At 41.2% G+C, this 22112-nt stretch overlaps 1 pseudogene across 1 annotated transcript; it reads left to right on the top strand.

The window, feature by feature from the left end:
• Positions 1-18720: 18720 nt before the first annotated feature.
• On the top strand, positions 18721-19335 carry LOC308679013 (annotated as a pseudogene). Its single transcript has one exon. The product of its transcript is annotated as an uncharacterized misc_RNA (transcript).
• Positions 19336-22112: the final 2777 nt, after the last annotated feature.

Raw genomic sequence — 22112 nt, 5'->3', positions numbered from 1 at the left:
TTGAAGCCTCTGGAGCTCGCATCCATGGCTGTGGGGTGATTTTGTGATGCCTCAGTGGCCTGGATTGGCAGTGGGGAGGGCATGAAATCATTATGCAGCCCTAGATCCATGGGACAGAGGTCTTTTGCAGGCCTCTGGAGCCCAGATTGGGTCACTGGCGCACCGCACAATTGCCCCCTGGCAATGGATGCGAGCTCCAGAGGCTTTGAAAAGGTCTCTGCTGCTCCGATCGGCTGTGGGGGGGGGGCAAAATTGCTCCAGAAGCTTACCTGACTTGTGCATTAACTGCCTCCACCATCCAGCCCAGATCCGCCCAGCTCTTGCAGCTGCTCCCTGATTCTCAGTGCAAAGAGAAAGAGAGCAAGAGCACAGGAGCACGTGCAGAGGGGGCGGGGCAGCCTGGCCCCGCCTCCCTCTTGGGTGATGGTGTGCATGCCAACAGGGATGGTTCTGTGTGCCGCCTGTGGCACGCGTGCCATAGGTTCACCATCCCTGCTCTAGGAATTGGGCCATGGCTCAGAATGCTGATAACTTCTCCATTCTTAATACCTTCTTGCTTTCACTTTGATCATGTGACCCATGTCAAGCTGCTACTGAGGAATTATAATGTATTGTGTAATGTTTTGGGCCTTGTTTTGCTGAGTGTACCATGTAGGTTTTGAATGCTGGAAGGTTGCTTAAGCAAGTAGCTGGCTAATGGCTCCCAGTGCCTCAGACAACCTGTCTCCGGAGCTGCCATTGGCTGCCTCTAGGGCGGCAATAGGTTGCTTTAAACCTATTGGCCACCACCTAGAGGCCAGTGTATACTGTAAATAGCTGCATTGCAGCCCTGTTTTCCCAGTTCAGTTTCTGCTCTTCAATAAAGCATGTTCCTGCCTGAACTCACTCACCTTGTCTTGTCACTCAAGCAAAGAACCCAGTACACAACACTCTCCATCTCCCTCTGTGCCTCACCTCCAGCCGATGCTGCCTTTCTTCATTGCTGCCTTTCTTCATTCTTGGTAGAGGGTGACCCTCCCCCGCTGCATTTCTTGCCTGTTTGCTGCTGCCAGCACAGGTGGCTGCCACAGCACTTATAGATTGGCTCCCTCTCCCACCCAAACTCACTCTTTTTATAGCCTCTCCTCTCCTGTCTCTGCCCCGCTCCTCCTCCTTTCTCTTCCAGAGAAAGGTGAGCCAGAAGTGAGCCTGGGGCCTTTGCCTTGCCCCAGCCACTCTGCAGTTCTGGAGGACTCTCTCACAGTAAGTTCTTGCCTGTGCTAGCTCCCCCACTACATGTGGCTGGGCAGGGCTGCGTACCACCTGTCACTTGCTAATGCACCACAGATGGTATGCGTACTACCGGTTGAAAAGCCCTGTTCGACATAACAGACTATTTGACCTGCATTTTCAGCTGACTGTCTTGCTTTGATTAACCTTTTATTTTTAACAATAGACAAATTTGTTGTTCCATTGCATTTTACTGACAATGTGAGAGTTAACTGTCATATTTACATGCATCACAGGTTGCGGTAGCTTACATCCCACTGATCCCCATCTGATTTTTAAGAAATCCCTTGTTTTTCTAAAGAAGTTTATATCTATCATATTTAACCTATAGGTACTATTTCATGAATTCACCTAAATCAGGACAGGTTTATACAGACTTCATCTTTATTTGTGAAATAAGTAGACTTACACTGCTACTAGGTTCACTGATCCTAGCTTGCTGACCAGTTTTCCTAGATCTTTCTCTGTTGCTGCTAACTTCTTTTTGCCTTGGTTCCAGGCAACCTCTGAGGAGACTACTGAAAGACAGAAAGAAAATGGAAGATATCTTTATGTTTTACAAACACCCACCTGATAAGGAAAAACCATTCTCCTGAGTGATTGGTAAGTGTTTGAATTTCCTGGGCTACGGTTATCTCCACATTTCCTTTACCCTTTCAGTGACTAGACTTCTTGAAGTGGAATTTCCCAACATTCATTGCATCCTTATTGATGTGATCAGGATTTGCACCACCATTGGGGGAAAAAGTTGTAAAATGTTACTTATCCCTCCTTGCCAGTTGCTTTTCCACTTCCCAATTTAGCTCCGAGGGAGCAAGGGTAAAATGGAGACAGAGTTAGTATTTATTGCTTTATTTATTCATAAGATTCATAAGGCCACCCAATTTAGTGTTACCCGGGTATAAAATTATAAATAATAACCCTACCACCACTATATAACATTAAACTTCTACAATAGATACATAGATATAAAATGCAAAATGCATGCATGTATGTTGTGCATTAGTGTACGCATATGCACAGTGTGTAAGTAATTCAGAGTTTTTTCTATTAAACCAACCCATAATCTTACAAGGATGGATCTTCATTGAATTACCTGGTCATAAGAACAGGTTTTGGTTGCCTTAAATAAATAAGTATTGCACACATTTTTCTATCCTTTAACAATACAGTCCTATTATCTGTTAGGGAATACCACTAAATTCATTGAAACTTATAGCTGAATAGACTTATAGAAGATTTCACTCTCATGATATTTAAGGCACATCTTTAAAGTATCTTAATCAAGTGGGAGTACACTGTTTGCCCATTTATTCATTAATTTGTTTTCTTTATTTATAATTAAATTTATATGCTGCCCACCTCAATATCCAAAGTGACTGTTCCAAAGGTGCTTTTTGAAAAGGCAACCGATGTTTCTGCTGCTGAAACACAGCTCTAGCATTTGCATGAGAACATAGAAGGAATGATACAGGTAGTGAACCTGGCCTGCTGCTTTTAAGCAATCTAAATTTTGCCATGCTGAAAACTGAGTTGATTGGTAATGAGACAAACTGTATCATTTTCTTATAGTCATCAGTTGTTGGGTATGTATGACTTTTAGACAAAGATTGGTTCTGTGTTCAATTAACCTTGTTTCCTCTCATTTCTCTCTTGCAAGCCAAATATGAACTTCTATTGTTTTGGAAAGGGACGTGGTGGCTCAGTGGGTTAGGACACTGAGCCTGTCGATCAGAAGGTCGGCGGTTTGGTGGGTCGAATCCCGAGTGCCACATAACAGAGTGAGTGCCTGTTACTCGTCCCAGCTTCTGCCAACCTAGCAGTTCGAAAGCACGTAAAAATGCGAGTAGAAAAATAGGGACCACTACGGTGGGAAGGTAACAGCATTCTATGAGCCTTTGGTGTCTAGTCATGCCGGCCACGTGACCATGGAGATGTCCTTGGACAAGCGCTGGCTCTTCGGCTTTGAAATGGAGATGAGCACCGGCCCCTAGAGTCGGAAACGACTAGCACGCATGTGCGGGGGAACCTTTACCTTTACCTTTATTGTTTTGGATCCTGTCACTCATTTGTGGCAAGTTAGGTATTATATTTTATAGTAAACGAATACTCACATATGTGGATATGTGGAGTATTACAGTATTACACCACACCAACTTGTGGTGGAACACAAATATCTGGTTCAAATGGGGCTAATTTACATATTAATGCCTTGTATATTTTGACTTACGTAGATAAATATAAGGATAGATAATTAATTTAAATTGATTGATTTATTCAGATTTTTCTAGTTTGTTCTGATCCATTCCTCCAACTGAAATAAAACTTTCACCATGCTATGGATAGTATTTTTTTCTAAGGTATTCCAAAGGTTATCTGTCAATGTAGCAACATTTATACCAGGGGTCCCCAACCTGTGGGCCATGGCCTACTAATGGGCCATGGCCTCTTGGTCACTGGGACCTGTGAATGACTGGCCAGTGTGCACATACACACCCTCGCGTTAGTACTGCCCTGAGCATCACACTGCTGCTAGCCCCACCCTGAGTGTCACACAGGTGCTAGCTCTGCCCTGAGCATCACATAGGTGCTAGCGCCTCCCAAGCATCGTGCAGGCACTAGGCCCACACGGGCGCTCATGCCAGCTAGAGTTTCTTTTTTTCTTAATATATTTTATTGATTTTAAAAAAAAAACATAAATCACTTAATAATTGGCGAACGGTGTGTTGTCTGGATTACATTTGTAAAACAATCATTAACAATTGATTTCTATAACCCATAATCCACATAACGGTTTTAGTTCATTTCCTCTTTTCCCAAAATATCCTCTTTTGCAAACATTGAGTTAATACAATTCTTATTGTTTTGATAGATAACAATTCACTATATATTTTTCCCAATATTCCTAAAAATAATAGACCCATCAATATAATATTTCTTTTCTATCCAATCATTCTGGTTGCCTTATCATAGATCCTGTTACTGTCCTCATTTTAGTTTGTTTCTCCCACGAAATTCTAGGTATTCTTACTGGTTAAGATTTGCTCAAAAATTAATTACATTTAAAAAGTTAACTCTATTTTTCCATATGAGCCATCTTACACTTTTACATTTCTTAAGGAATAGATAAAACAATGAAAAAAAGAGGAGAGCAAGATTAAAGAAACAAAAAATAACATACTACTTAAAATATATATCTAATATAGATTTATTTCCTAAATTTCTTATTCTTTTTAACCATAATTAAAAATATGTTTAATCTTTAAACATTCCATTTAATACATCTAGTCATCTCATCTTTTAATTCTTATTCAAAACATTTTTATCCATTATAATTTTCTTAAATTCAATCACATTTAAATATCTAAAACATTTCCTTTATCTAACATTTTCCTTTATCATTTCAACTTTTTTATATTACTCATATCAAGAAAGAGAACAAAAAAAGGAAAAAAGCATTATTGCCTTGTTGTGGCGAAGGGGCTTGCATAATTCAATGAAGCTATGAGCTATGCCGTGCAGGGCCACCCAAGACAGACAGGTCATAGCAGAGAGTTCTGACAAAACGTGATCCACTGGAGAAGGAAATGGCAACCCACTCCAGTATCTTTGCCATGAAAACCCCATGGATGTTCTGTACCAGCCTGCTACCGGCCTTGCAGAAAGGCAACCCCTGTACAAACGGCAGAGGCTGGAGAGCGTCTGAGGCTGGAAAACGTCTGCCAAGATTTATTATACAAACAAGCAACAAAACATGAAACAAGATACCGGAACTTTGATCCTCAAACGGAGCGGTTGCTTTCAGCAACCAGCCCTTCCCCAAACACTCCCTTTATTAGAGTTCAGGGCGTGGCCTCCCTGTGCCTCCTTCCGAGGAGTCCCACAGCCTTTCTCTGCTTGCTCCTGCTTGACTGCCTCCTGCGTCGGGCATCCTTGAACAGGGCCAGCTGTGGGTCATCATCATCCGCACTGTCAGGCTCGCGCAGCTGAGAAGAGGGGCCTGGCTGGGGGCTCTGCGAAGCCTCCAAGCCATCATCAGCAAGTTCGTCTTCAATACCCTCCTCCTCCCCCTCGTCTGAGTCATCCGAGTCATCCGACCCGGCTGCCGGACCCACAGGCTGACCCTGAATCACAACAATGGATAGTACCAAAGGCAAAAAGATATGACGCTGGAAGATGAGCCCCTCAGGTCGGAAGGGGTCCACTATGCTACTGGGGTAGAGCAGAGGACTAGTACTAGTAACACCAGAAATAAGGAAGCGACTGGGCCAAAGCCGAAAGGATGCTCAGCTCTGGATATATCTGGTGGTGAAAGGAAAGTCTGATGCTGTAAAGATTTATTCTCCATAGGAACCTGGAATGTAAGATCTATGAATCAAGGAAAGCTGGACATGGTTAAACAAGAAATGACAAGACTGAACATCAACATCTTAGGAATCAACAAACTAAAATAGACAGGAATGGGTGACTTTAATTCAGAGGACCATCAGGTATATTACTGCGGGCAAGAATCCCTCAAAAGAAATGGAGTAGCCTTCATAGTCAATAAAAGAGTAGGAAATGCAATATTGGGATACAATCCCCAAAATGACAGAATGATCTTAGTTCGAATCCAAGGCAAAGCATTCAATATCACAGTAGTCCAAGTCTATGTCCCAACCACCAGTGCTGAAGAGGATGAAATTGACCGGTTCTATGAAGCCCTACAACACCTTAGAGAACTAACACCAAAAAATGATGTCCTTATTATCATGGGGGAGTGGAATGCTAAAGTAGGAAGCCAAAAGATAACAGGAATAACAGGCAAGTTTGGCCTTGGAGTACAAAATGAAGCAGAGCACAGGCTGACAGAATTTTGTCAAGAGAATATGATAGTCATAGCAAACACTCTTTTCCAACAACCCAAGAGACGGCTCTACACATGGACATCACCAGACGATCAACGCAGAAATCAGATTGACTATGTGATCTGCAGCCAAAGATGGAGAAGCTCTATACAGTCAGTAAAAACAAGACCAGGAGCTGACTGTGGCTCAGACCATGAGCTTCTCATTGCAAAATTTAGGCTTAAACTGAAGAAAGTAGGGAAAAGCACTAGGCCACTCAGGAATGAACTAAATCATATCCCTGATGAATATACAGCAGAGGTGACAAATAGATTTAAGGAATTAGATCTGATAGACAGAGTGCCTGAAGAACTATGGACAGAGGTTCGCAACATTGTACAAGAGGTAGCAACTAAAACCATCCCAAAGAAAAAGAAATGCAAGAAAGCAAAATGCCTGTCTGAGGAAGCTTTGCAAATAGTTGAGGAAAGGAGGGAAGCAAAAGGCAAGGGAGAAAAAGAAAGATACACCCAATTGAATGCAGAATTCCAGAGAATAGCTAGAAGAGATAAGAATGCCTTCTTAAATGAACAGTGCAAAGAAATAGAAGAAAACAATAGAATAGGGAGGACCAGAGAACTCTTCAAGAAAATTGGAGAGATGAAGGGAATGTTTCATGCAAAAATGGGCATGATAAAGGACCAAAATGGCAGGGACCTAACAGAGGCAGAAGAGATTAAGAAGAGGTGGCAAAATTACACAGAACTATACAAGAACAAGCTTAACATTCCTGATAACCACATTGAGGTGGTCGTGACCTCTCGCCTTGACTACTGTAATGCTCTCTACATGGGGCTTCCCTTGAAGACCACTCGGAGGCTCCAACTGGTACAGAATGCGGCCGCGAGAGTTGTCTTGGGAGTTTCCCGGTACTCCCATGTTACACCTTTGCTCCGCGAGCTGCATTGGTTACCAGTTGTCTTTCGGGTGAGGTTCAAGGTTTTGGTTACGATCTTTAAGTCCCTACATGGCATGGGTCCGGGATACCTCAGGGACCACCTGCTGCCGGACACGACTTCGCAACTAACAACAACAACAACAACATAGAAGAAAGTGCAATGTATAGTGTAAGTTCTATAATTTCAAGATAAACTCTTGAAATACAAGGAATTCATGGGAACTTGGAGGAAAAGCTATAGAAAAGTGTTTTTAAATTACTTACCAGTTTTGCTGCCTAATCTGTCCAGTGTTTAATTACTATCCATTTACAGAGATTTCTGTAGTTTTCTACAGTTTGTTTTCCCCCCTAAGTATTCACTTCTGCTAAAAGCAGAATTACACAACAGTCTTAATTCAGGATACAATTAACAGAAAGATCTGAACAGGTTAGAAGACCAGAGCCTGAAGATGAAACTCAAATACTTTGGCCACCTAATGAGAAAGAAGGATTCAGTGGAGATGAGCTTAATGCTGAGAAAGATTGAGGGCAATAGAAGAAGGTGACGACAGAGAATGAGGTGGCTGGATGGAGTCACTGAAGCAGTAGGCGTGAACTTAAGTGGACTGCAGAAGATGGTAGCGGACAGGAAGGCCTGGAGGAATGTTGTCCAAGGGGTCGCAATGGGTCAGACACGACTTCGCAACTAACAGCAGCAGAAACAACAACAACAAATACTATATTTAGAGAATTCATCCCTCTTAGAGTGACATTATATATTCCAAAAGATTTCTATTTGTTTAACCATATTCAAACAAATGTTTCTTCTTTAAGTATTCTCTCTGGTAAGTCCCATCATCTATTTTCTTTGTTTCCACTTTAATCTTTTTCTTTTGCCCAGTATCTTTCTTAATCAATGTATTTTGCTGAATCAAAACGTTTTTCTGTATGTTCATAAATGTTGCTGTAGATATAAAAAGTAAATCAGGTGAAGTGTCTTTGTATGGGACTTTTGCCTTTCCATGTTTGTTGAAAATCTTTTTCTTTTTTCTTCTCTCCACTTCTCTTATCATTTCCTTTCTTTCCAATGTTCCTGACATCTCTACATTTTGTCCAATGTTTTCTTGTCCTCAGATTTATTTTGTAGTCTTAAGGGATAAGTTGGTTTTCCCAATACTTGTGAGTTTTTCCCCACTGGGATTAAATCAGGTTTCGTTTTCTTAAATTTCATCCTTAAGTCTCTATTCTCAATTCTATATCCATTTATCTGTTTTATCTGCTCCTTATTGTTTTTGTTGTAAAGTTAACTTGGAAATAGATTAATTTATATTTTCAAAGTTATTTTGGATTTCTTTGTGGTTTAAAGTCATTGTTGTTTGAATTAGTTGCAGTAAACTATATATCTGCTCCTGTGAAGTATTTATGTTTTCTTGATATGTTCTTTCTATATGTGTCTGATCCATGATGGCCAAGAATTTGAGTTTTTCTGTTCCTTTCTTTTTTCTGCAAATAGCTTTAGAGTCCCAAATAATAGATATTTGTAATCCAAATAGTTGAAAGAAGATTTTTTTTCTGAAATTTATAATTCTATCTTTGTCTACAGCCCAGATTATTGTCTTTTTTGTCACAGCTGTTCTTTGTTGTTAAAGCTTTGAAGGTCACAAACATAGATTAGCTTTTCCCAGGTTTTGCCCATGTCTTATATTAAAGTCATAGCTGTCATAGTCTTCATCCACCACTAGGTGTCAGCAACTATTTGTTTTTCAATTTCCAAAATGAACAATTATCTTTAGAATGAGAGTCTTAACATATTCAAACAATTTTAGATTTATCCAGATTTAAGTTTTAAATTTCAGGTTTTTTATTTATTTCACATCCATATATTTTGATCCTCCATAAAAAGATTAATTCGCCACTTCCGTTTGTATAAAGGTGGGGCAGAAATCCCCTTCCTTCCCTTTTGGAGGTATTTTACTTCTTGGGGAACTTTTCCAGGAAATTACATGCAGAATAGAAAAGAGAAGATTGAATACCTCACCCAGTTTGAAGCACGCTGTTCACAGTTGTGCTGGTTAGTGCTTTTGGACTTTGGTTGCAAGTAGCTTGGGCTGGTTGATGCAATATGGCTAGCCTTTCTCCTCTTGGGTTAGAAGGCTTTCCCCAAGTCGAACGGAATGGCCACCGCCATTCCAGAATCGCTGGAGCACTTTTCTTTCTTCATCACCTCTCCAGGGACTCCATTTAGGGTCCCTTGGCAGGGTGAAATTAGCTGCGGGGTTGTGGAGAATCTGCAAGCCCATGACCAATTGCTACCGCACAGGACCAGAAGTCCACCATCTACAGTTTCATGTGGGCGCTAGCCCCACCCCAGCATCATGTGAGTGCTAGTCCCACCCCAATGTCACACAGGCATAAGGCCCACCCCCAGCTTTACACAGGAGTTAGGCCTGTTCCCAGTGTTGCATGGTTGCTCACACTGCCCCAGCTTTGTGCGGGCACCTATGTTGCCCTCAGCTTTGTGCAGATGCTAGTCCTGCCCCTAGTGTCACATGGGCAGTAGCTGTGCCCCCAGCACCTGCGCACACTTGCACCACCTTCATTTGCATTGCATGCATGCAGCCCCATGCCTCTCCCTTCCTTTCCCCCCAGGCTGCCAACCTAGAAAGGTTGGGGACCTCTGATTTATACTGTTGCTGAATTGTGTTAAATTAATGACAAACTCATTATTTGTTTTTGAAAAACAGCCCTGGCTGTTCATTGCTTTTAAATAATACAAATTCATTCCTCGTGTTTTCTCCATATTGTTCTTGTTTCAGAATTAGTTTAAAGTCTGAATTATTCTGAGGTTAAAAAAAACCTATCTTGGAAAGATTATTTTTTAGTTTTGTTTGGAATTTGATATGGGTGCTCGTCTTATCTTTTGACTGACAAACAATATTTTGACTTTGACAACAGACATTGATTTTATATTAGTTTATATATTTAACTGTTGTAGTCCACCCATTTTTAGCAATTTAAACTTCCAAATATTTGCATTTTAATAGAACTAAAATTACATTATGTTGCCCAGCTTAATTGTTTTCTGATTACTGGAAAGGAATGTATGCTGTCATACACTTTTATCTTTGTTTGCTATATCTTGCTAATGAATTCACCCATAAGTAGCAAGTATATATAGTGATAATAATTCTGTAAGTGCTGGTCCTTCCATACCTATGAAAGGAAGTATCAGGTTTGATTTTTGAAAACAAAAGAGAGGAGGGAAAGGAAACAAAGCAAAAAAGAAATAGTTCTATATAATATGAATATTAATTATTCTTAAATATTTTATAAAGTCTTTTTTCTTTTTTCTTTTTTCTTTTTAGTTTATTTTAATCTCTCTAATGTACTGGAGGTGTTCTTTTATTGTAATATTGCTGGTGTAATCTAACTTTTTGGTTGTTATCCTTCACTATTAAAATAGTTTGTGATATTTTTTTTTTTGCAGATTTTTGCAGTACATAGGGAATTTAATTAAAAACAGTCTAGTATATATACGGCAGGGACGCGGTGGCTCAGTGGGTTAGGACGCTGAGCTTGTTGATCAGAAGGTCGGCAGTTTGGCGGGTCGAATCCCGAGTGCTGCGTAGCAGAGTGAGCGCCTGTTACTCGTCCCAGCTTCTGCCACCCTAGCAGTTTGAAAGCACGTAAAAATGCAAGTAGAAAAATAGGGACCACTGCGGTGGGAAGGTAACAGCGTTCTGTGCGCCTTTGGCGTCTAGTCATGCCAGCCACATGACCACAGAGATGTCCTCGGACAAGCTCTGGCTCTTCGGCTTTGAAACGGAGATGAGCACCGGCCCCTAGAGTCGGAAACGACTAGCACGCATGTGCGGGGGAACCTTTACCTTTTTATATATACGGCATATTTATTGAGTATAGAAGGCTGATCAGCTCTTAAGAAAAGTAGTAAAAATAGACACCTGAGAAAAGGAACATTTTGGAGTGTCTAGCATGTTAAATCTGGAGTAATACTTTTTTTTTGGGGGGGGCAGACTTTGAGTGTTACCTCAGGACCTCATGTGAAAAGGTAAGACAGGACAAAGACCAAATATAATATAATTTACATTAAACTGATCAAAATGAATATGTTTATGCCCAATGAATTTAATTATTTCCTTTTTCTATCATACTAAAAATATAAATTTCTGGTTGCAAAGACATTATTTGAAAATAATAGTTTTCTACAGGTTTCCTATAGCCATTCAGATGAACAGTTTTTTTTCTTTTCTTTCTTTTTCAGACATATTATTGAAGGACTGCTAACCTGAAATAATCTTCCAAAAATATTGACATTTAGCTTTCTGACCTAAGAGAAGAAAACTTTAATTTCAGATGTTGTAGTCAACATTCAAAGGGATATCTTTTTTTCTAAAATATTCTTACTCCTGTGATTCAAATTATTTTTTCTAATGTTTGTTAAAAGTATTATACATTTGTTAAATGAAAATAATTTTAGAGCACATGTTTCACTATTGAAGTAAATTATCGTTCTTGAACTCTGAATTAACATTAAAATAAAATTATTTGGCTGTATTATTTTTGCACATTATTGTATAAAAAGATCAAGAATAAATTTATATACCTTGATGTTTTGAGCAGCAAAATTAAAAGTTGGTTTCATTTTGCAAAATCCTATGTAAAGATAAGTGTGTGCATACATATATGCATCCATATGAATTATAGAAGCATAATTATAATGATGTGAATATCTAATGTTCTATTACAATAATTTCTTTATCTTCAAAATATAATTCATGTCCTGCAGTACATGATTCAGTTCTTCCAGAGACTAATCAATTCCTTCCATTATAAATATGGTACTATTTTTCCTATTACTCTAACTATCTTAAATTGTTGTCAGCTATATTGATGATCTGTATATTCCCCAACATTTTTAATGATTATCCTTGCAACTTTCCTATTATCATCTTTCTCAAGGCTACTTGTCTTCTTTAGCCTGTTTTTTTCTCTTTTCTCTGGGGAAGTTGTTTGGGAGACAGGTGCTTCACTATGTTTTGAAATGCCTACACTAATTTACATTCCATTGATTTCTACAGGATGAAGGTATACTTCCTCTCAGTCCAACATATCTTTAGTCAGCCAAGAATAATAAAATCACAACTGAATTATACTTCAATTTATATCCATTGACACAGTATTTTAGCTCATGATTGTAAAAGTGTCTTCTATATTTTTATAATTCAGCAATTGTCATATAAATTTTAATCTGTTTGTAAATTCTAATGATAAATAATCTGCAATCAGATGAAATAATCCCAGATATTCTATATCATAAATTACATTCTCAGAGTAACCTTACTTAAAATTATATATTCTGGTAGTTCTGAAAGACAGCACTTTTAGAAATTTTAGGTAGCACTAGCTAAACATCAAATAAAATATAAAAGAGCTCAACAGTTTGTGAATAAAATAGTAATAACTAGAAATTAATTAACTAACAAAAGCAGGAGTTATGAAAGCAACAGTTAAGAAATGAAACAGTAACTATGCTGGACTATGAAAAGAAATAAAAAACATTTAAATGTTTACAATGAGCCTGCCTTATTATATTCAGACATTGATTACATTTGATAATTTAGCACTAATTTTTAAATGTAAATCTGAGTTTAAGATAACACCCCATGTTTCCTTGCTTCAAAACTAGTGGTGCACTTCTGGACAATATATATATACCTCTTAGCAGCATTTGATACCATTGATCATGGTATCCTTCTGGGCTGCCCCTGGAGCTGGAGATGGGTGGCACTGTGTTTGCTGGTTCACCTCCTTTCTCCAGGGTCACTTTCAGTGATGTTGATAAGAGGGAGAGATCCAGGCTACGGCCTCTGCTTTGTGGGTTGCTTCTGTTTTTCCACACTCCTATTTTTCATCTACATGAGGCCATTGTGTGAGGGATGAACCCTCAGTTTGGAATAAGATATCATCAATATGTAGATAATACAGAGCTTTATATCTCTTCTCCAGGCCTCTTGAATGAGGCTTTGGATACCCTATCCCAGTGTGCTATTCAGCTCTTAGTGGGACAAAATGGGCTCCAATTCGACAGACTTGCTGTGGCTGTTTGGACTTTCTGGAGATAAGGTTCTTCCATCTGTAGTTCTGAATGGGCTGGCACTATCCCAGACAGACATGATGTGCAATCTGTAGGTCTTCTGAGAGTCTCGGCTCCTACTTGAGGAGTATGTGGCAGCTGTAGCTTGGAGAACCTTTACACATCTTCAGGCAGTGTGCCAGCTGCAACCATTCCTGGACCAGAAGGCCCTTTTAATTCCTGATCAATTAGGGTGGTCCTTCCTAAATTTCTTCCTCAGACTGTTAAGCCTTGGGAGACTCCTCTGTGCTAGTAAGGCCACAGTTAGAATACTGTGTCCAGTTCTGAGCACCACGATACAAAAAAGATGCCAAGAGTGTGCAGAGAAGTAGGCAATAAGATGATAAGGCAAATGGAAGCAAACTGTATGATGAATGGCTAAGGGAGCTAGCTATGTTTAGCCTAAGAGAAGGCTTAGGGATGACATGATAGCCATCCTCCAATACTTACATAGAAGAGGGGTTGATTTATTCTCCGAAGCAGCTGAGGGTGGGACAAGAAGCAATAGATGGAAGTTCGTCACAGAAAGATCCAATCTGGAACTGAGGAGAAATTTCCTGACAGTGAGAACAATCAATTAGTGGAACAGCCAGATGTTGTGGGTGATCGACCACTGGAGATTTTCCAGAAAGGATTGGACAACCATTTGTCTGGGATACAATAAGGACTCCTGTCCCATGAAGAGAGTTGAAATACCTCCAAGGTCCTTTACAGAATGATGATTTTTATGATCAGCAACTTTTGGCTTTAATCTCTGTTCGTTGATTTGGGAAATCAGCCTCATCTCAATGAGACTGAAGTGGGTCTACATCAGGGTTTCCCAACTCCTGGTCCATGGACCAGTACTGGACCACGGCATACCAGCAACCGGTCCGCACAAACAAGCAAAACCCCATCCATGGGATGCAGGCAGCACACAAAACCATGCACTTTCAGGTCTGTGGAAAAACCTCTCTCCATGGAACCGCTCCCTGGTTCCCAAAAGGTTGGGACATCTGGTCTACATGATCCACCTTCATTTAAAAAAAGGTCCAGAAATGACAAATTCAAATTCTGAACTGGAGAAACGGAATCCCATAGAGGATTCCTCTAACAATTGGGCTTAGCGTATAAAATTTCTGTTTGACAAACATTTCTAAGTGAATTGGTTTAAATAGATTTCCTACTTTAGAGAGATCTGAAACACTTTTCTTTAAGGAGTGCTGTTCAAATTTCTAAGTGAATTGGTTTACTGTTGTAAAATATTTCTAAATAAGCATACAGCAAAATGAAATCATTTTAGCAAAACTTTTAACATATTTATAACACCAGCATATTTTCCTATATCATAATGCTGCACATTAGATAAGAGAAAAATCATGCTGTGAATTTTATGGCTCGTTGCTTTTATTTAGTTTGCTTATTCCATCCCATTTGCTCTACTTCACTATAATTATAATAGGTTTGTATATTCAGTGAATTCTAAAAACATATTAATGTAGATTCCTTTTTACACTGGTTCACTGGCACTGAACAAATGTACAGATAAAGAGTCATGATTCTCTAGGAGAAGGATATTACAATAAAATTCTAAATTATCTGCATGCAATAATATGGCTATGAATGAATAAGTCTTCAAAGAGGCAACCTGGTCAGCCAAGCCACAGAGTGAACTTTGAAGCAGTTCTTAGGATGTTGATCATCTGACACATGAACATCCTGGCAATAGCTTCAAGGCTCAGTATTTATTTATTTATTTATTTTATTACATTTATATACCGCCCTTTCCCGAAGGACTCAGGGCGGTTTACAGGGTGATTAAAAAAACAGAGATGCAAAAGTTAAAAACAGATTAAAAAAATTACGGTATATTCGTCCCTGCATAAGTAAAACCCCAGTTAAAATTAAGATTAAAACTAAAATTAAAATTCTCAGCCTGGGCCAGAGAGCTCGAAGAGCCAGGTCTTCAGGTCCCGGCGGAATGAACGGAGGTCGGGGGCAGTCCTCAGCTCCACTGGCAGCTGGTTCCAAAGGGCAGGCGCACCCATTGAGAAGGCCCTATCCCTGGGTATCGTCCGCCAGCAATCTCTTACCGGTGGCACCCTGAGAAGACCCTCCCTGTGGGAGCGCACTGGACGAAGGGAGCTTGATGCCGGCAGCAGGTGTTCCCTCAGATATCCCGGACCCAAGCCATCCACGTATTCCTCACAAACATAGATTGCCTATACAATTGTCATCCTCAGCCATAGTTTGTTTACAACTACAACTAGTTAGGGTTAATATAATACACTAAGCATAATAGCTACTTTCCAAAGCACCGTTTAATTCCTAGACAGCAAGGACTATTTTGCTGTCATTCGGTCAGTAGTGATGCAGAACAGATACAATTGAGCAAAGCTAATAAATAACAATAATAAGCTGTTTTTATTTCACAGGCACTGTGAACTTTAGAGAAGACTTGTCTTCTTGTCCCCTATCATTTCTCTTCTGAATTCAGAAAAGCAATGATGTGCTTTTCTTATAGGCATTCAGTAGCTTACCTTTAAAAAAGCCAAAATTATTATTTCAAAGAAGATAAAGTAACAATAATAAAATATTAAATTGATAAACAAATAAGACATAGCAGAAGATCAAGATCACTATGTACTAAATATATCCCTGCTTTGTCAGAATGTCTATAATATTAAATATCTTCAAATAATTGAAGGCCTTCATTTATGTGGATGGATAGGAGCCATTTTGGATTTTAGACAAGAGCATTTCTTCCTCCCTGTATGCCTACTATAATAGTTTTTCGATATCCTGGCAAACATTGTCTTCACTGAAGTCTGAACCAGTTTATTTAGCTATATGGGTAGTCCTCAACTAATACCTCTAATTGAGCCTAGAATTACTGCTGTGGTGGCTGTTAAGTGACCATCCCAGAATTTACAAATTTGTTTGCGGCAGTCATTAAGCAAACCTGATTTTTTTCAATGGGCATTTTTTGCTGGAAATCTGCTCATAGTGCATTCATGTGATCACAAAGCTGCAGCCATTGAAACTCGGCAGTTAGCAGTGGTGGGATTCAAACAATTTAACAACTGTTTCTCTGCCCTAACGACCGTTTTAAGTATAAAAACACAATATACCGAAAGGTTTATTATTTCATGCATTTAATACTTAATAAGAACATTTAAAAAGGTACACAAAACTAGATTGTGTTATAAGAAAGAGTTTTAAAATATTAATGAAAAAATATTAAATAATACCTGATGATGTGTAAAAATCAAGGTAGGGTGGGGTGGGGATTGGAGTTGCCCCAGGCGACCTGCACCCCACTTACCTTAGGACTTCTGCAGCCAGACCTCCCACACCCCGATACCAGTTGAGCCACTGCCTGAGTTCTGCGGCTGTTTGTGGCTGCACGCCACGTAATACTTCATGCCATTGCCACTGCTCATGGCTGCAGGCCTTGAGGCTTGCTGCACTGATTGTGCTGCTATCACCACTCACGCCTCCAGGCTTCAAAGCTCATTGCACTGTCCTAACCACCAAAGTCCTGCCACCAAGGAGACAGGTGATACTGAGTTCCTCTGCTCAGAGAGGTGCTTCTGCAGGCTCCGCTTCTCTGCAGAAGTTTGCAGCTAGAAGTGCCTGGCAGGGGTGCTTTAGAACAGGGCTTTTCAACCTTTTCACCGATTGTACCACTTTTAGGATATGGCAATATTCAAGTACCACCAGTTGCCTAGCAATGTTTCAAAAACTTGATGACCCAAAAAATGATAAAATACAGGTAGTCCTTGACTTACAACAGTTTGCTTAGTGACTGTTCAAAGTTACAACAGTACTGAAAAAAGTGACATGACCATTTTTCACACTTATGACCATTGCAGTATCCCCAGGGTCAATCTACATTTGGATGCTTGGCAACTGATCCAAATTTATGATGGCCATAGTGTCCCAGGAACATGAGATCCCCTTTTGCAGCCTTCTGACAAACAAAGTGAATAGAGAAACCAGATTCACTCCTCCTTTTATATCGTCTCTTCTCTCATCCCTCTTTTATATCCTCTCTTCTCTTCCCCCCTTCTTTTATATCTTTTCTCTCCCCTCCAAAACGTCTTTCCCCTTTTATATAATCTCTTCTCTTGCCTTCTTTTATATAATCTTTTCTCTTCCCTTCTTTTATATCATCTCTTCTCTCCCGCCTTTTATATCCTCTTTCCCCCTTCTTTTACATCCTCTCTTCTCTTCCCCCTTCTTATATCCTCCTCTCACGCTTCTTTTATATCGTCTCCTCTCCCCTTCCTTTATATCATCTCTTTTTTCCTCCCTTCTTTTATAGCCTCTCCCCTCTCTTCCCCCCTTTTCTGTGCACCTCCAGTTGATTCCTCTCAAGGCTGCACTTCTCTGTCTCTCTTGCAGTCCCCTTCTCTTTCCCCTGTTGTCTTTTTTTCTCTCCCTCCTGCCAAAGCCACCTTTTATAGCCTCTCTTCTCATCCCCCCTCCTTTTCTTTACCATGTGCACTGGAAGCACCTATCCTGGGGCTTCTGTCTCACCCCCATAGCCCTGCAGAAGTGCCAATCAGCTGTAGCTTTTCATGGTGATCTTGGGTTTTGCCCAGCCCTGACAGCCTTCTTTCAAACTGGGACATTTCCAAACAAGTTGCTTTTCCAACCAAGTTCCCTCCCTCTCTCCCTCCCCTGCTTTTTTCTTAAAAACTGCCAGAGGCTGTGGGCACAGGTGGCAACCAGCAGTGGGCAGAGGCTTTCCGTCCCCATCATTGCCTCTGCATGGCTCAGCTCACCTCTCCAGACCCATGCACATGTTTGTGTGTGTGTGCGAGTGTGCATGTGAGGTGTGTGTGTGTGTCTCACCCCTTGCAGCCCCATGCCTTCTGTGATGGCAGGCTGCAAACTAATGAAAGCTGTTTTTTTTGGAGTCCAGTCATAGCTTCTCTTACCTCTCCCATTCTTTTCTTCCTTAATGTCACAGCGTGGGCTGCAAGAGGTGAGAACCCCCCCACAGGCATGCATGCACACACACACATATGCGCGAATCTGGGAGAGTGAGCTGAGAGCCACCCAGAGGTCCTTCAGGCAGAGGCAATGGGGGGAGAGCATTCAAAATGGGAAGCCTCCTGCCCAGAGCCTATGACAGCTTAAAAAAATGAACCTGTGAAGTGCTCAGAAGGCAGTCTCCTTCCCAGATCCATCCTTCCTTCCTTCCTTCCTTCCTTCCTTCCTTCCTTCCTTCCTTCCTTCCTTCCTTCCTTCCTTCCTTCCTTCCTTCCTTCCTTCCTTCCTTCCTTCCTCTGCCTCCTTTTCATGCACCCAGGGGGTGGGGTGGGGCAGCCCCTCACCCTTCTTGCCACTAGGTCTGCCACTCACCTTCCTCCTTTGCCAACTTCACCTTCTTTCTAGGCATCTGGCTGGCTTCATTGGCGCCAATCTTGCCTAGGCTGTCCTGCTGACTGGCAGAGGCCCCAAGGCACCTGGCTTCATGTGCCTTTTCGCACCGCTCGCATCGGTGCCATGCCTCATGGCCTCCTGCAGCAAGCAGCGGCACCAGCATGAGTGACATGAAGACCCATGCAGAATCTTGTTATGAGCAGTGGCAGCGGTGCAATCGGTGTGACGAGCCTCAAGGTCTGCAGCTGGAGGAAGAGGACAAGATGGGTGGAGGAAGTGTGGAAATTTTTCCTGGGTCACAGCCGCACCTAGACCTACAAGGAACAGTGCCCAGCCTGCAGCATCTGGAAAATCCTCAGACAATCCTCTTCCCTCCGGCCCAACAGGAAGCACCTCTACCCATGCCACAGTCCTGTGGCAGCCTGGATCTGGAACCTATGGAAAGGAGCCCAGCAGCAGCTTTTCCATGCATTCCTTGACCCAGACAGCTTGAAGCTGGGGTGCCTTGGGGCCTCTGTCAGTCAGCAGGGTAGCCTAGGTAAGATTGACACTGCCGAAGCTGGCCTGGTGCCTAGCAAAGTTGGTGGAGGAGGAAGCAAGTGGCAGCACCAGAGGCAAGAAGGGCCCTTTCCAAGCATGGCCTGAATCCTGCAGGACCAGTCTTTGGCTTGTTTCTCCAGCCTCAGCCAGCCAAGGGCACCGAGGAGCCCAAAGTGAACTGCAGGGAAGGCGATGCCATGCTGAGCATAATGGTGAGGGCCATGGTAGCCTTCTAAAGCACCCCCACCAGGGGCTCATAGCTGCAAACTTCTTCCTGCAGAGAAGCAGAGCCTGCAGAAGCTCATAAAGTCAGAAACAACAGAATGGCTGAACAGCAGCAAAAAGTTGTTAGCCACCCTGAGTCACTGTGGTAAGGAGTGACTGGGCAGAGGAGCTCAGTACCACCTGTCTCCTTGGTGGTGGGATTTTGGTGGTTAGGATGGTGGGAGGCTGATGGTGGTGCGGGAAACTCCAGTGAGGCCTTTCCCCTGTCCTCTCCCTGTGAGTTTAGACAAGAGATGCTCTGGTGACTTGGGAAGAGGATGAGACAAAGGCTGAATGACCACTGGCTGCAGAGGGTAATTCCTGGAACTGGGACACTGTGGCTGCATGCCAAAAGAGGAATTGGTCATGCCTGTGTGAATGTCATGGTTCCTGAAAGAAAGGCTAAAACTTGGGATTGGTGGTGGTGGTGGTGGGGATGAAGTCATTTCCAACAAAAGGGGAAAGGCTTACAAACCAGTCAGGCCTTTCAAACTAGTTCACTGAACTCAATAAAAAATTAACGGTTCTGCCGAAGCAGTATGAACCAGCTGAATCCCACCACTGGCAGTGAGGTCATAAGTAGTTCTGGGGAGGTCTGTCATAACTTCAAATAGTCATTAGGTTACCAGTCGTTAAGCAAGGACTACCTGTATAGCTCTAAAACAGGAGTCAAATTTGTTAATTTCTAAGAATCTAGAAATCCAGTTCTAAGATTTAATTTTAAAAATCTAGTAAGAATTGGAAGGTCTGTGTACAGTATTATCAGTGAATTTTTTTCTTAGCAAAACAGAGATGATCACTTTCAGAGTTTATTTTTTTAATCATCATCGTAAACAACACAATCATCATTGAAATCCACATGCTACATATAAGCTATGAGGACTCTAGGTAATAACATGACAAGCTTCCACTAAAATAATCAAAATTAGCAATTATTCCCATTTATGAAAAAAAAATTTCAGGATAGTAAACTATTATAGCACCTTTAAAATTAGATGACTTCAAGGTTAAATATTGACTTCCCAACTTTAGTGCTTTGAATTAGATTCTGTGTTTGCAATTTTTTTTGTATAATTGTATAAAGCTGAAATACAGATGGGTTTAGTTTGGATGGATGGGGGTAATGTCAATAATTTTGGCTTTTTTAAAAAAAAGATATGCTGAACCCATATCTTACTATTGTTTTTCTGAATCTGAATATGTATATAAATCCAAAATGTTCTTGAATTCTTTTTTACACATCCATCAAGTGTGATATAATATCCCTTCTAGTTGCTTACATTGCCAACATGAATTCAAAATGCTTTTATACATTCTAGATAATTTCTCTGATAACATATCCCATCATTTTATAAAAGTTCTGTTTTAGATTATAACAATGTAAATTTCTTTCAACCACATATTTTCCCATTCTTCTACAGGTGAAACTGAAAAAATTAGAATATCGTGCAAAAGTTCATTTATTTCAGTAATGCAACTTAAAAGGGGAAACTAATATATGAGATAGACTCATTACATGCAAAGCAAGATAGTTCAAGCCGTGATTTGTCATAATTGTGATGACTATGGCATACAGCTCATGAAAACCCCAAATCCACAATCTCAGAAAATTAGAATATTGTGAAAAGGTGCAATATTCTAGGCTCAAAGTGTCCCACTCTAATCAGCTAATTAAGCCATAACACCTGCAAAGGGTTCCTGAGCCTTTAAATGGTCTCTCAGTCTGGTTCAGTAGGAATCACAATCATGGGGAAGACTGCTGACCTGACAGTTGTGCAGAAAACCATCATTGACACCCTCCATAAGGAGGGAAAGCCTCAAAAGGTAATTGCAAAAGAAGTTGGATGTTCCCAAAGTGCTGTATCAAAGCACATTAATAGAAAGTTATGTGGAAGGGAAAAGTGTGGAAGAAAAAGGTGCACAAGCAGCAGGGATGACCGCAGCCTGGAAAGGATTGTCAGGAAAAGGCCATTCAAAAGTGTTGGGGACTTTCACAAGGAGTGGACTGAGGCTGGAGTCAGTGCATCAAGCGCCACCACAAATAGACGGATCCTGGACATGGGCTTCAAATGTTGTATTCCTCTTGTCAAGCCGCTCCTGAACAACAAACAACGTCAGAAGTGTCTTACCTGGGCTAAAGAAAAACAGACCTGGTCTGTTGCTCAGTGGTCCAAAGTCCTCTTTTCTAATGAGAGCAACTTTTGCATCTCATTTGGAAACCGAGGACCCAGAGTCTGGAGGAAGAATGGAGAGGCACACACTGCAAGATGCTTGAAGTCCAGTGTGAAGTTTCCAGTCTGTGTTGATTTGGGGAACCATCTGCTGGTGTTGGTCCACTGTGCTTCATTAAGTCCAAGGTCAATGCAGCCGTCTAACAGGAGATTTTGGAGCACTTCATGCTTCCTTCCACAGACGAGCTTTATGGGGATGCTGACTTCATTTTCCAGCAGGATTTGGCACCTGCCCACACTGCCAAAAGCACCAAAACCTGGTTCAATGACCGTGGGATTACTGTGCTTGATTGGCCAGCAAACTCACCTGACCTGAACTCCATAGAGAATCTATGGGGCATTGCCAAGAGAAAGATGAGAAACATAAGAGCGAACAATGCAGAAGAGCTGAAGGCGCTATTGAAGCATCCTGGTCTTCCATAACACCTCAGCAGTGCCACAGGCTGATAGGTTCCATGCCATGCCACACTGAGGCAGTAATTGCTGCAAAAGGGGCCCAAACCAAGTACTGAGTACAT

Source organism: Vipera berus (assembly GCF_964194415.1).
Source record: "Vipera berus genome assembly, chromosome: Z".
Lineage (NCBI taxonomy): Eukaryota > Metazoa > Chordata > Lepidosauria > Squamata > Viperidae > Vipera > Vipera berus.
Note: the sequence above shows the minus strand (reverse complement) of the source record. Positions and strands in the feature narration are given on the sequence as shown.